The following is a 15,424-nucleotide window of genomic DNA, read 5'->3' on the forward strand; positions in this document are numbered from 1 at the left end:
TCTACCTTATTTCAATTATTGTGCAGAAATATGGGGAAATACATATCACAGCAACATATTTCTTTCACAGAAAAGAGCAATTGGTATCATTTTTACAGTAGGATACAAATCCACTCTTCATTAGGTCAGGATTATTCAAACTAAAAGACATTGTAGAATTGCATACTCTATTAGTGATGTTCAAAGTTAGAAATAAAGTTCTTCCAAAGGACATACAAAAGTTATTTGTGTTCACGTCGGAAGATGAGAATCACAGAAGTCCGTATGACTTTAAATATCCAAGAGTGCCAACAAATTTGAAGCAAATGTGCTTATCAGTAGCTGGAATTCTCTAAACAAAGACTTAAAAAGCTGCAAGAATATCTTTCAATTTAAAAGGAGTTACAAAAAGAAACAACTGGAATTATATCAAACTGATTTTTGATTTTGATTGGAATGTGTCATTTTGAAAATGCTTAAACGAAAATTAAAAGTATGTTGGAGTTGGGGTGTTGGTGGAGGGAACAGTTATAAAGTCATCTAAATAATTGGTGTTAAAAAGGGGGCAGATAAATATAAGAATAGTATTCTTCCATCTGCTCCTTTCTGATCATGGAAATGTATAAGAAACAAAAAACAATGAAAGTGTCAACTGTATATGGCTTGTATATGTATTTTCATGAAAGGAATAAAAAAAGAAATGAAAATGAAACCCTGAATATTGACAACATATGAACGTCACACCCGCTCTCAGTCGACATATTTTACAATCAAGCCAAATGCAACAAAAAAACACAGCAAAATACGAACGTGAAGGGTAAAAAAAAACAAAAAACATCTACAATCTGATACATCACTAAGCTTTAGAACTTTCTTGTAAAAAAATCTCCTTCCGCGTCTGTCCCTGACACCCGCATTTCAGGCTCTGGAAACACTCTGTGGAAACGCTCCCCACCCACACTGCTTAGTGCCTCGTCTGACCTGCTGTGACGTAGATTACCATAGTAACTAGGAGGGTTGTACGGTATACGGGTATTAGTATAGTACCGCGATACTAATGAATCATATTCGGTACCATACCGCCGCTGAAAAGTACCGGTCCGCCACACCCTAAGATTTTTTGTTAAAATAAAGCCAATAATGCAATTTTTTCTGGTCCCCTTTATTTAGAAATGTATCGAAAAGTATCCAAATAATATTGGTATTAGGACAACACTAGTCACTAAAATATCATGCAAAAGCGCAGATTCCAACCATTGAAATACTAGTTCAAGACTTGTGTTTTTGCTGGAAGGCCCGAGAAGCAATATCTTGCGTCGTAGACATTTTGCTTTTGGTTTCCGAAAAAAAAACACACTCTACTCAACACACAAAATGTCCACTGCAGAGGACAATGACTCTCCGGAGATTGTAGAGCACCGATGTCAAACTCAAGGCCCGGGGGACAAAATCTGGCCCGCCACATTATTTTATGTGGCCCGCGAAAGCCTGGAAATAATATGTTCGGTTCAGTTCAGTTCCAGTTTATTTCGAACATGCATACGATACAATGTAGTTCATCACATATTTCCAGTTGTTTCATTACAGCGCGTCCGAAAAGGAGTAGGAAGAATCTGACAGTGGCCTAGTGGTTAGAGTGTCCGCCCTGAGATGGGTAGGTTGTGAGTTCAAACCCCGGCCGAGTCATACCAAAGACTATAAAAATGGGACCCATTACCTCCCTGCTTGGCACTCAGCATCAAAGGTTGGAATTGGGGGTTAAATCACCAAAAATGATTCCCGGGCGCGGCCACCGCTGTTGCTCACTGCTCCCCTCACCTCCCAGGGGGTGAACAAGGGTGATGGGTCAAATGCAGAGAATGATTTCGCCACACCTAGTGTGTGTGTGACAATCATTGCTACTTTAACTTTAACCTTATTTAATCCTAGCAATGTTATCCTATTTTCTTGTTCTCTGTAACATAACAGTGAACAAATAAATAATAAACAAATAATATACCGTTATAAGTAAACAAATGTTAAATACATAAATGATCTTTGTCTCAATTAAAAAAAATAAAAAATAAATAAGGGTTCAAGATGTTCATCATAATTCTCGTTCTGTGTACTTTGTGAACAGTTGTAGTTTGAACAGTCTCTTAAATTGAATCATTTTGGTGCTTGCTTGGATTTCTTTCCGTTCCATAATTTGATTCCACATACTGATATACTAAAGGTTTTAAGTGTTGTACGTGCATACACATGTTTTAGATGAGATTTTCCTCTAAGATTAGATTTCTCCTCTTTTGTTGAGAAGAATTGTTGTACATTCTTGGCTAGCAAGTTATAGTTTGCTTTGTACATCATTGAATCATTTAATTTCAATAATTGTGATTTGATAAATAAAGGGTTTGTATCTTCTCTATATCCAACATTATGTATTATTATTCTAATTGATCTTTTTTGTAACACAGTTAGTGAATGAAGCGCACACGTGTAGTTGTTTCCTCATATTTCTGCACAATAACTCAGATATGGTAACACTGGCGAGCAGTAGAGAATATGAAGTGATTTGTTTGTATTAGATTCCTAAAAACAGCAAAGCACTCCTGTCATACAAATGATTGCGGACTGTTGTTTTTGAAAACCTTCTGCAAAAACACCGGACTGCTTTAGTCATATAAAAGATCTTTGATTCGTGTTTTTGAAGTTAGTCTAGAAAAACAGCTGATTGTTCTTGTCACATATGCAGAGGAACGTTGACTTGTTTTTTATTATGTTTCCTAAAAACAGCAGATCATTCTTGTTAAATGTTTACTTCTTTTTTATATACATTTTTTATAAACAGCAGATCAATCTTGTGATGCATACGATTGCTGACAAGCCTTTTTGCTGTGGGTTCTCAAAAACAGCAGCTTTGCTGTCATATAGAAGATATTTGACTAATGTTTTTGCAATTGCTCCTGAAAAACAGCAGGTTACTCCTGTCACATACTAAAGGAAATGACAACGTATTATATAAAAGATTTCTAAAAAAAAAACAATAAAAAAAAAACAGCACATCACTCGATCGTTGAATAGCCTTTTTTGCAGTCGGTTCTCAAAAACAGCAGTTTTCCTGTCATATACAGGAGAGGATATTTGATAAGTGTTTTAGAAGTTGGTTCTGAAAAACAGCAGGTTGCTCCTGTCACATACTGTAGGAATGTAGACTTTCTAAAAACAGCACATTACTTGTCATATGGACAATCACTCAGCAGCCTTTTTGCAGTGGGTTCTCAAAAACAGCAGTTTTCTGCCATATAGAGGATACTTGACTAGTGTTTTGCAATTAGTCCTTAAAAACGGCAGATTACTGTAGGAAGGTTGACTTATTACAACATTTCTAAAAACAATCATATGGATGATCACAGACAAGCCTTTCTGGCAACAGGTTCTCAAAAACAGCGTTTTTCCTCTCACATAGCGGATAATTGACTAGTGTTTTAAAGTCGGTCCTGAAAAACAGCAGTTAGTATATTATTTTTCTAAAACCAGCAGATCATTCTTGTCGTACATATGATCAATTGTAAGCCTTTTTGCAGTCGGTTCTCAAAAACAACAGTTTTCCTGCCACAAAGAGGATATTTGACTAATGTTTTTGCAATTGGTCCTGAAAAACAGCAGGTCACGCCTATCACATACTATAGGAATTTTAATCTCAGGCGTCATTTTGATGATTGCCGACAAGCCTTTTTGCAGTCGGTTCTCAAAAACAGCGTTTTTACTCTCATATAGAGGATATTTGACTAGTGTTTTAAAGTCTGTCCTGAAAAACAGCAGATGTACTTGGTTTTTATATAATTTTCCTAAAACCAGCAGATCATTCTTGTCATACATATGATCGCTGGTAAGCCTTTTTGCAGTCGGTTCTCAAAAACAGCGGTTTAAATGTCATAGAGAGGATATTTTGACTAGTGTTTTTGAAGTTGCTTCTGACAAAGAGCAGATAGCTCCTGTCACATACTGTAGGAATGTTGACTTATTATATACAAGATTTCTAAAAACAGTCATATGGATGATCACAGACAAGCCTTTCTGGCAACAGGTTCTCAAAAACAGCGTTTTTTCCTCTCATATAGAGGATATTTGACTAGTGTTTTAAAGTCGGTTCTGAAAAACAGCAGATGTACTTGTTTTTGTATATTATTTTCCTAAAACCAGCAGATCATACTTGTCATACATATGATCGCTGGTAAGCCTTTTTGCAGTCGGTTCTCAAAAACAACAGTTTTCCTGCCATAAAGATGATATTTGACTAGTGTTTTGCAATTAGTTTTGATAAACAACAGGTTGCTGCCACATACTGTAGGAATGTTGACTTATTATATACAAGATTTCTAAAAACAGTCATATGGATGATCACAGACAAGCCTTTCTGGCAAAAGGTTCTCAAAAACAGCATTGTTCCTCTCATATAGAGGATATTTGACTCGTGTTTTAAAGGCGGTTCTGAAAAACTGAAGATGTACTTGTTTTTTATATTATTTTCCTAAAACCAGCATGTCATTCTTGTCATACATATGATCGCTGACAAGCCTTTTTGCAGTCGGCTCTCAAAAACAGCATTTTCCCTCTCATATAGAGGATATTTGACTAGTGTTTTAAAGTCGGTCCTGAAAAACCGCAGTTATTATGTAATTTTCCTAAAACCAGCAGGTCATTCTTGTCATACATATGATCGCTGGAAAGCCTTTTTGCTGTCGGCTCTCAAAAACAGCGGTTTAAATGTCATAGAGAGGATATTTGACTAGTGTTTTTGAAGTTGCTTCTAACAAACAGCAGATAGCTCCTGCCACATACTATAGGAATGTTAACTTAATACATAAAAAATGTCTAAAAACAATCATATGGATGATCACAGACAAGCCTTTCTGGCAACATGTTCTCAAAAACAGCATATTTCTTCTCATAAAGAGGATATTTGACTAGTGTTTTAAAGTCGGTCCTGAAAAACAGCAGTTATCATATAATTTTCCTAAAACCAGCAAATCATTCTTGTCGTACATGTGATCACTGGTAAGCCTTTTTGCAGTCGGTTCTCAAAAACAACAGTTTTCCTACCACAAAGAGGATATTTGACTAGTATTTTTGCAATTGGTCCTGCAAAACAGCAGGTTTTGTCTGTCACATACTATAGGAAGTTTAACTTCACTTTTCATTTGGATGATCGCCGACAAACCGCTTTGTTGTCGGTTCTCAAAAACAGCGGTTTAAATGTCATAGAGAGGATATTTGACTAGTGTTTTTGAAGTTGCTTCTGACAAACAGCAGATAGCTCCTGTCACATCCTATAGGAATGTTGACTTATTATATACAAGATTTCTAAAAACAGTCATATGGATGATCACAGACAAGCCTTTCTGGCAACAGGTTCTCAAAAACAGCATTTTTCCTCTCATAAAGAGGATATTTGACTAGTGTTTTAAAGTCGGTCCTGAAAAACAGCAGTTATTATATAATTTTACTCAAACCAGCAGGTCATTCTTGTCATACATATGATCGCTGCTAAGCCTTTTTGCTGTCGGTTCTCAAAAACAGCGGTTTAAATGTCCTAGAGGGGATATATGACGAGTGTTTTTGAAGTTGCTTTTGGCAAACAGCACATAGCTTCTGTCACAGAGGACTGTTGACTTGTTTTTTATTAGATTCCTAAAAACAGCAGCGCACAGACGATCGCTGACTAGCCTTTTTTTCAGTTCTGTAGACATATAGAGGATCTTTGACTGGTGTGTTTGTGACGGGCTCCTAAACAGCGGCGAAACACTCCCGTCTTATAGAGGATCTTTGACTATAGTGTACAGACGTATGATTTATTCACGATGACACGATCCATTTGATAAAGTGGAAACGTCTGACACACCAAAACAAGAATTATACTTTTGGTTTCCCAGAAACATGAACGACAAAGTTGAGTATTGCTGCTCCTTGTTGCTCAATTATGTTTGTCAAATACTGAAGTAAGGTTGACTTATTATATACAAGATTTCTAAAAACAGTCATATGGATGATCACAGACAAGCCTTTCTGGCAACAGGTTCTCAAAAACAGCATTTTCCCTCTCATATAGAGGATATTTGACTAGTGTTTTAAAGGCGTTTCTGAAAAATAGGAGATGTACCTGTTTTTTATATTATTTTCCTAAAACCAGCGGGTAATTCTTGTCGTACATATGATCGCTGGTAAGCCTTTTTGCAGTCGGTTCTCAAAAACAACAGTTTTCCTACCACAAAGAGGATATTTGACTAGTGTTTTTGCAATTGGTCCTGAAAAACAGCAGGTTATGCCTGTCACATACTATAGGAAGTTTAACCTCACTCTTCATTTGGATGATCCCTGACAAGCCTTTTTGCAGTCGGTTCTCAAAAACAGCGGTTTAAATGTCATAGAGAAGATATTAGACGAGTGTTTTTGGAGTTGCTTCTGACAAACAGCAGATAGCTCCTGCCACATACTATAGGAATGTTGACTTAATACATACAACATTTCTAAAAACAGTCATATGGATGATCACAGACAAGCCTTTCTGGCAAAAGGTTCTCAAAAACAGCATTTTTCCTCTCATATAGAGGATATTTCACTCGTGTTTTAAAGGCGGTTCTGAAAAACAGCAGATGTACTTGTTTTTTATATTATTTTCCTAAAACCAGCATGTCATTCTTGTCATACATATGATCGCTGGTAAGCCTTTTTGCAGTCGGTTCTCAAAAACAGCAGTTTAAATGTCATAGAGAAGATATTTGACTAGTGTTTTTGAAGTTGCTTCTGAAAAACAACAGGTTGCTGCCACATACTGTAGGAAGATTGATTTATTATATACAAGATTCTAAAAACAGTCATATGGATGATCACAGACAAGCCTTTCTGGCAAAAGGTTCTCAAAAACAGCATTTTTCCTCTCATATAGAGGATATTTGACTAGTGTTTTAAATTCTGTCCTGAAAAACAGCAGATGTACTTGTCTTTTATATTATTTTCCTAAAACCAGCATGTCATTCTTGTCATACATATGATCGCTGCTAAGCCTTTTTGCAGTCGGTTCTCAAAAACAGCAATTTAAATGTCATAGAGAGGATATTTGACTAGTGTTTTTGAAGTTGCTTCTGACAAACAGCAGATAGCTCCTGCCACATACTATAGGAATGTTGACTTAATACATACAACAATTCTAAAAAAAAGTCATATGGATGATCACAGACAAGCGTTTCTGGCAAAAGGTTCTCAAAAACAGCGTTTTTAGTCTCATATAGAGGATATTTGACTAGTGTTTTTAAGTCGGTTCTGGAAAAACAGCAGATGTACTTGTTTTTGTATATTATTTTCCTAAAACCAGCAGATCATACTTGTCATACATATGATAGCTGGTAAGCCTTTTTGCAGTCGGTTCTCAAAAACAACAGTTTTCCTGCCATAAAGATGATATTTGACTAGTGTTTTGCAATTAGTTTTGATAAACAACAGGTTGCTGCCACATACTGTAGGAATGTTGACTTATTATATACAAGATTTCTAAAAACAGTCATATGGATGATCACAGACAAGCCTTTCTGGCAAAAGATTCTCAAAAACAGCATTGTTCCTCTCATATAGAGGATATTTGACTCGTGTTTTAAAGGCGGTTCTGAAAAACTGAAGATGTACTTGTTTTTTATATTATTTTCCTAAAACCAGCAGGTCATTCTTGTCATACATATGATCGCTGACAATCCTTTTTGCAGTCGGCTCTCAAAAACAGCATTTTCCCTCTCATATAGAGGATATTTGACTAGTGTTTTAAAGTCGGTCCTGAAAAACCGCAGTTATTATGTAATTTTCCTAAAACCAGCAGATCATTCTTGTCATACATATGATCGCTGGTAAGCCTTTTTGCAGTCGGTTCTCAAAAACAGCGGTTTAAATGTCATAGAGAGGATATTTGACTAGTGTTTGTGAAGTTGCTTCTGACAAACAGCAGATAGCTCCTGCCACATACTATAGGAATGTTGACTTAATACATACAACAATTCTAAAAAAAGTCATATGGATGATCACAGACAAGCCTTTCTGGCAAAAGGTTCTCAAAAACAGCATTTTTCCTCTCATAAAGAGGATATTTGACCAGTGTTTTAAAAGTCTGTCCTGAAAAACAGCAGTTATTGCAAATAATGTTCCTCAAACCAGCAGATCAGTCTTGTCATACATGTGATCACTGGTAAGCCTTTTTGCAGTCGGTTCTCAAAAACAGCGGTTTAAATGTCCTAGAGAGGATATTTGACGAGTGTTTTTGAAGTTGCTTTTGACAAACAACAGATAGCTTCTGTCACAGACGGTCGACTTGTTTTTTTATTAGATTCCTAAAAACAACAGAGCACAGACGATCGCTGACTAGCCTTTTTTTCAGTTCTGTAGACATATAGAGGATCTTTGACTGGTGTTTTTGTGACGGCGAAACACTCCCGTCTAATAGAGGATCTTTGACTATAGTGTACAGACGTATGATTTATTCACGATGACACGATCCATTTGATAAAGTGGAAATGTCCGACACACCAAAACAAGAATTATACTTTTGGTTTCCCAGAAAGATGAACGACAAAGTTGAGCATCAATTATGTTGGGCAAATCTTTACTCGAATGCACAAATTCTCCCCAAGTCCCCGCCTGGCGTCTTTTATCCGGAGTCGGTCTCCGGTCTCAAGCCCGCCGAAACGTCATCGATTATCGACCCTCGATCGATACGGCCTCCTCGGATCCAGGCCCGGCCCGCGGGGTCCTTCTTTTTGACACGTCCTGCCGGTCCATGTATCTGTCCGTCTATTTTTCTCCACTTGACTGACGCAAAGCAGCCGAGAGAGAGAGAGAGCGAGAGAGAGAGAGATGACGGTCGTCCACCATATTATTCCTGTCACATAACTCCGGTGTCTACCTCAAACACCCCCCCCCCCCCCCGCCCCCCCCCCCTCCTTGTCTCTTTACGTCCTCTCTGTCCTGCTCCTGCACACTCCCAGCAAACACAGAACTGCACTATCAAGGCCAAGCATCAACAAGCAGCCCTCATCCCTGATCAATGGCATTGGCGGCGGCGCGGGGGGTGCGGGGGTTTGCTCCGGCAGCTTGGCGAGCCCACAGGCATCCAGTAACAGTGCAAGAAATCAATTAGCTCAAAAATGGCATCGAAGGCACGACCAATTTAACAGCAAATTAACACGTTAAAGGCCATGCAGATGGAACCTTTTGGGCTTTTTGGAACAACGTCCAATCCTGGACATCCCCTGCCGGCGGACCCCCCCCCCCCCCCCCCCCCCCCCCCCCCTTTTCTTCCAGCTCTCCCACATGACGACGCAAAGCATGCCGGAAAATACTCACTCCGCCAAAGAATCCGGGGAACGACCGGGAGACGACTTTTTTACAGGCTGACTGTCGACATGTCTTCCACATTCAGCCGCACTCTTCCTGCATGCCTCTCTCTCTCTCTCTCTCTCTCTCTCTCTCTCTCTCTCTCTCTCTCGCTCACTCGCTCACTCGCTCGCTCTCCTGTGGAGGCGGATGAGGGAGGCAGAGAAGATGAGGATGAGGAGGAGGGAACGTGAGAAGACTGCAATGAGGAAGAGGAGAGCGAGTGGAGGGAGAGAGAGATGGAGGAGGGGGGGGGGGGGGTAAAAAGCCGGTTTTAGGATGCAGGTCCGCCTCTCCACAGTGCGGCCCGGGGGGAGCTGCGGCATCGGACCGCCGGACGGCTCTTCATCTCAAACACACCACCCCCCCCCCCCTCTTCCACCCCCACCCACCCTGGTAGAAGTCTTCTCCAGACACTTCATCACGTCCAATAAGGTCCTTCGCCAGTAGTCGCCGACGTCCACTTCGACTTTCCCCAACATGTTTGGTCTGGCGGTCAAAAAAAGACAAAAAAAAAAAAAAAACACCTTCCGTAGAGGATCTTTGACAAGCGTTTTTGCAGGAAAGATCATTAAAAGTAGCAGCTGTCATAGAGAGGAACTTTGACGGCTGTTTTTTTTTGGCAGTGTAGGCCCTTACAAGTAGCTGTCATATATTGGAGGATCTTTGACTGCTGTTTTTGTCAGTGTAGGTCCTGAAAAGTAGCAGCTGTCATAGAGAAGATCTTTGATTTCTGTTTGGAGCAGTATAGGTCCTTTTAAAAGTCCTGAAAAGTAGCAGCTGTCATATACTGGATTTTTTGGCAGTAAAGGTCCTTAAAAGTAGCAGTTGTTATATAGAGGATCTTTGACTGCTGTTTTTGTCAGTATAGGTCCTTAAAAGTAGCAGCTGTCATAAAGAGGATTTTTTTGACGGTTGTTTTCTGGCAGTGTAGGCCCTTACAAGTAGCTATCATATATTGGAGGATCTTTGACTGCTGTTTTTGTCAGTGTAGGTCCTGAAAAGTAGCAGTTGTCATTTACTGGAGTTTTTGGCAGTATAGTTCCTTAAAAGTAGCAGTTGTCATATAGAGGATCTTTGACTGCAGTTTTTTTTTTTCAGTATAGGTCCTTAAAAGTAGCAGTTGTCATATAGAGGATCTTTGACTGCAGTTTTTTTTTTTCAGTATAGGTCCTTAAAAGTAGCAGTTGTAATATAGAGGCTCTTTGACTGCTGTTTTTAACAGTGTATGTCCTGAAAAGTAGCAGTTGTCATATAGAGGATCTTTGACTGCTGTTTTTGGCAGTATAGGTCCTTAAAACTCCTGAAAAGTAGCAGCTGTCATAAAGTGGATCTTTGACTGCTGTTTTTGGCAGTGTAGGCCCTTACAAGTAGCTGTCATATATTGGAGGATTTTTGACTGCTGTTTTTGTCAGTGTAGGTCCTGAAAAGTAGCAGCTGTCATAGAGAGGATCTTTGATTGCTGTTTGGAGCAGTATTGGTCCTTAAAAGTCCTGAAAAGTAGCAGCTGTCATATACTGGATTTTTTGGCAGTAAAGGTCCTTAAAAGTAGCAGTTGTCATATAGAGGATCTTTGACTGCAGTTTTTGTCAGTATAGGTCCTTAAAAGTAGCAGCTGTCATAAAGAGGATCTTTGACGGCTGTTTTCTGGCAGTGTAGGCCCTTACAAGTAGCTGTCATATATTGGAGGATCTTTGACTGCTGTTTTTGTCAGTGTAGGTCCTGAAAAGTAGCAGCTGTCATAGAGAGGATCTTTGATTGCTGTTTGGAGCAGTATTGGTCCTTAAAAGTCCTGAAAAGTAGCAGCTGTCATATAGAGAATCTTTGATTTCTGTTTGGAGCAGTATAGGTCCTTAAAAGTCCTGAAAGGTAGCAGCTGTCATATACTGGATTTTTTGGCAGTAAAGGTCCTTAAAAGTAGCAGTTGTTATATAGAGGATCTTTGACTGCTGTTTTTGTCAGTATAGGTCCTTAAAAGTAGCAGCTGTCATAAAGAGGATTTTTTTGACGGTTGTTTTCTGGCAGTGTAGGCCCTTACAAGTAGCTATCATATATTGGAGGATCTTTGACTGCTGTTTTTGTCAGTGTAGGTCCTGAAAAGTAGCAGTTGTCATTTACTGGAGTTTTTGGCAGTATAGTTCCTTAAAAGTAGCAGTTGTCATATAGAGGATCTTTGACTGCAGTTTTTTTTTTCAGTATAGGTCCTTAAAAGTAGCAGTTGTAATATAGAGGCTCTTTGACTGCTGTTTTTAACAGTGTATGTCCTGAAAAGTAGCAGTTGTCATATAGAGGATCTTTGACTGCTGTTTTTGGCAGTATAGGTCCTTAAAACTCCTGAAAAGTAGCAGCTGTCATAAAATGGATCTTTGACTGCTGTTTTTGGCAGTGTAGGCCCTTACAAGTAGCTGTCATATATTGGAGGATCTTTGACTGCTGTTTTTGTCAGTGTAGGTCCTGAAAAGTAGCAGCTGTCATAGAGAGGATCTTTGATTGCTGTTTGGAGCAGTATTGGTCCTTAAAAGTCCTGAAAAGTAGCAGCTGTCATAGAGAGGATCTTTGATTGCTGTTTGGAGCAGTATAGGTCCTTAAAAGTCCTGAAAAGTAGCAGCTGTCATATACTGGATTTTTTGGCAGTAAAGGTCCTTAAAAGTAGCAGATGTTATATAGAGGATCTTTGACTGCTGTTTTTGTCAGTATAGGTCCTTAAAAGTAGCAACTGTCATAAAGAGGATTTTTTTGACGGTTGTTTTCTGGCAGTGTAGGCCCTTACAAGTAGCTATCATATATTGGAGGATCTTTGACTGCTGTTTTTGTCAGTGTAGGTCCTGAAAAGTAGCAGCTGTCATAGAGAAGATCTTTGATTTCTGTTTGGAGCAGTATAGGTCTTTAAAAGTCCTGAGAAGTAGCAGCTGTCATATAGAGGATCTTTGATTTATGTTTGGAGCAGTATAGGTCCTTTTAAAAGTCCTGAAAAGTAGCAGCTGTCATATACTGGATTTTTTGGCAGTAAAGGTCCTTAAAAGTAGCAGTTGTTATATAGAGGATCTTTGACTGCTGTTTTTGTCAGTATAGGTCCTTAAAAGTAGCAGCTGTCATAAAGAGGATTTTTTTTGACGGTTGTTTTCTGGCAGTGTAGGCCCTTACAAGTAGCTATCATATATTGGAGGATCTTTGACTGCTGTTTTTGTCAGTGTAGGTCCTGAAAAGTAGCAGTTGTCATTTACTGGAGTTTTTGGCAGTATAGTTCCTTAAAAGTAGCAGTTGTCATATAGAGGATCTTTGACTGCAGTTTTTTTTTTTTCAGTATAGGTCCTTAAAAGTAGCAGTTGTAATATAGAGGCTCTTTGACTGCTGTTTTTAACAGTGTATGTCCTGAAAAGTAGCAGTTGTCATATAGAGGATCTTTGACTGCTGTTTTTGGCAGTATAGGTCCTTAAAACTCCTGAAAAGTAGCAGCTGTCATAAAGTGGATCTTTGACTGCTGTTTTTGGCAGTGTAGGCCCTTACAAGTAGCTGTCATATATTGGAGGATCTTTGACTGCTGTTTTTGTCAGTGTAGGTCCTGAAAAGTAGCAGCTGTCATAGAGAAGATCTTTGATTTCTGTTTGGAGCAGTATAGGTCCTTTTAAAAGTCCTGAAAAGTAGCAGCTGTCATATACTGGATTTTTTGGCAGTAAAGGTCCTTAAAAGTAGCAGTTGTTATATAGAGGATCTTTGACTGCTGTTTTTGTCAGTATAGGTCCTTAAAAGTAGCAGCTGTCATAAAGAGGATTTTTTTTGACGGTTGTTTTCTGGCAGTGTAGGCCCTTACAAGTAGCTATCATATATTGGAGGATCTTTGACTGCTGTTTTTGTCAGTGTAGGTCCTGAAAAGTAGCAGTTGTCATTTACTGGAGTTTTTGGCAGTATAGTTCCTTAAAAGTAGCAGTTGTCATATAGAGGATCTTTGACTGCAGTTTTTTTTTTTCAGTATAGGTCCTTAAAAGTAGCAGTTGTAATATAGAGGCTCTTTGACTGCTGTTTTTAACAGTGTATGTCCTGAAAAGTAGCAGTTGTCATATAGAGGATCTTTGACTGCTGTTTTTGGCAGTATAGGTCCTTAAAACTCCTGAAAAGTAGCAGCTGTCATAAAGTGGATCTTTGACTGCTGTTTTTGGCAGTGTAGGCCCTTACAAGTAGCTGTCATATATTGGAGGATCTTTGACTGCTGTTTTTGTCAGTGTAGGTCCTGAAAAGTAGCAGCTGTCATAGAGAGGATCTTTGATTGCTGTTTGGAGCAGTATTGGTCCTTAAAAGTCCTGAAAAGTAGCAGCTGTCATAGAGAGGATCTATGATTGCTGTTTGGAGCAGTATAGGTCCTTAAAAGTCCTGAAAAGTAGCAGCTGTCATATACTGGATTTTTTGGCAGTAAAGGTCCTTAAAAGTAGCAGTTGTTATATAGAGGATCTTTGACTGCTGTTTTTGTCAGTATAGGTCCTTAAAAGTAGCAGCTGTCATAAAGAGGATTTTTTTGACGGTTGTTTTCTGGCAGTGTAGGCCCTTACAAGTAGCTATCATATATTGGAGGATCTTTGACTGCTGTTTTTGTCAGTGTAGGTCCTGAAAAGTAGCAGTTGTCATTTACTGGAGTTTTTGGCAGTATAGTTCCTTAAAAGTAGCAGTTGTCATATAGAGGATCTTTGACTGCAGTTTTTTTTTTCAGTATAGGTCCTTAAAAGTAGCAGTTGTAATATAGAGGCTCTTTGACTGCTGTTTTTAACAGTGTATGTCCTGAAAAGTAGCAGTTGTCATATAGAGGATCTTTGACTGCTGTTTTTGGCAGTATAGGTCCTTAAAACTCCTGAAAAGTAGCAGCTGTCATAAAGTGGATCTTTGACTGCTGTTTTTGGCAGTGTAGGCCCTTACAAGTAGCTGTCATATATTGGAGGATCTTTGACTGCTGTTTTTGTCAGTGTAGGTCCTGAAAAGTAGCAGCTGTCATAGAGAGGATCTTTGATTGCTGTTTGGAGCAGTATTGGTCCTTAAAAGTCCTGAAAAGTAGCAGCTGTCATAGAGAGGATCTATGATTGCTGTTTGGAGCAGTATAGGTCCTTAAAAGTCCTGAAAAGTAGCAGCTGTCATATACTGGATTTTTTGGCAGTAAAGGTCCTTAAAAGTAGCAGTTGTTATATAGAGGATCTTTGACTGCTGTTTTTGTCAGTATAGGTCCTTAAAAGTAGCAGCTGTCATAAAGAGGATTTTTTTGACGGTTGTTTTCTGGCAGTGTAGGCCCTTACAAGTAGCTATCATATATTGGAGGATCTTTGACTGCTGTTTTTGTCAGTGTAGGTCCTGAAAAGTAGCAGTTGTCATTTACTGGAGTTTTTGGCAGTATAGTTCCTTAAAAGTAGCAGTTGTCATATAGAGGATCTTTGACTGCAGTTTTTTTTTTCAGTATAGGTCCTTAAAAGTAGCAGTTGTAATATAGAGGCTCTTTGACTGCTGTTTTTAACAGTGTATGTCCTGAAAAGTAGCAGTTGTCATATAGAGGATCTTTGACTGCTGTTTTTGGCAGTATAGGTCCTTAAAACTCCTGAAAAGTAGCAGCTGTCATAAAGTGGATCTTTGACTGCTGTTTTTGGCAGTGTAGGCCCTTACAAGTAGCTGTCATATATTGGAGGATCTTTGACTGCTGTTTTTGTCAGTGTAGGTCCTGAAAAGTAGCAGCTGTCATAGAGAGGATCTTTGATTGCTGTTTGGAGCAGTATTGGTCCTTAAAAGTCCTGAAAAGTAGCAGCTGTCATATAGAGAATCTTTGATTTCTGTTTGGAGCAGTATAGGTCCTTAAAAGTCCTGAAAAGTAGCAGCTGTCATATACTGGATTTTTTGGCAGTAAAGGTCCTTAAAAGTAGCAGTTGTTATATAGAGGATCTTTGACTGCTGTTTTTGTCAGTATAGGTCCTTAAAAGTAGCAGCTGTCATAAAGAGGATTTTTTTGACGGTTGTTTTCTGGCAGTGTAGGCCCTTACAAGTAGCTATCATATATTGGAGGATCTTTGACTGCTGTTTTTGT

The 15,424-nt window shown here is 38.9% G+C and overlaps 1 protein-coding gene across 1 annotated transcript in view; it reads right to left on the minus strand.

The window, feature by feature from the left end:
• Window positions 1-9,447, minus strand: part of LOC133611374 (SLIT and NTRK-like protein 3) — a 104,696-nt gene extending 95,249 nt beyond the window's left edge. Inside the window, exon 1 of the mRNA XM_061968092.2 lies at window positions 9,343-9,447. The gene's annotated coding sequence lies outside the window, so the exon portion shown is untranslated. The remainder of the gene's footprint in view (window positions 1-9,342) is intronic.
• Window positions 9,448-15,424: the final 5,977 nt, after the last annotated feature.

The sequence above is a fragment of the Nerophis lumbriciformis genome, linkage group LG08 (assembly GCF_033978685.3).
Source record: "Nerophis lumbriciformis linkage group LG08, RoL_Nlum_v2.1, whole genome shotgun sequence".
Taxonomy (NCBI): Eukaryota; Metazoa; Chordata; class Actinopteri; order Syngnathiformes; family Syngnathidae; genus Nerophis; species Nerophis lumbriciformis.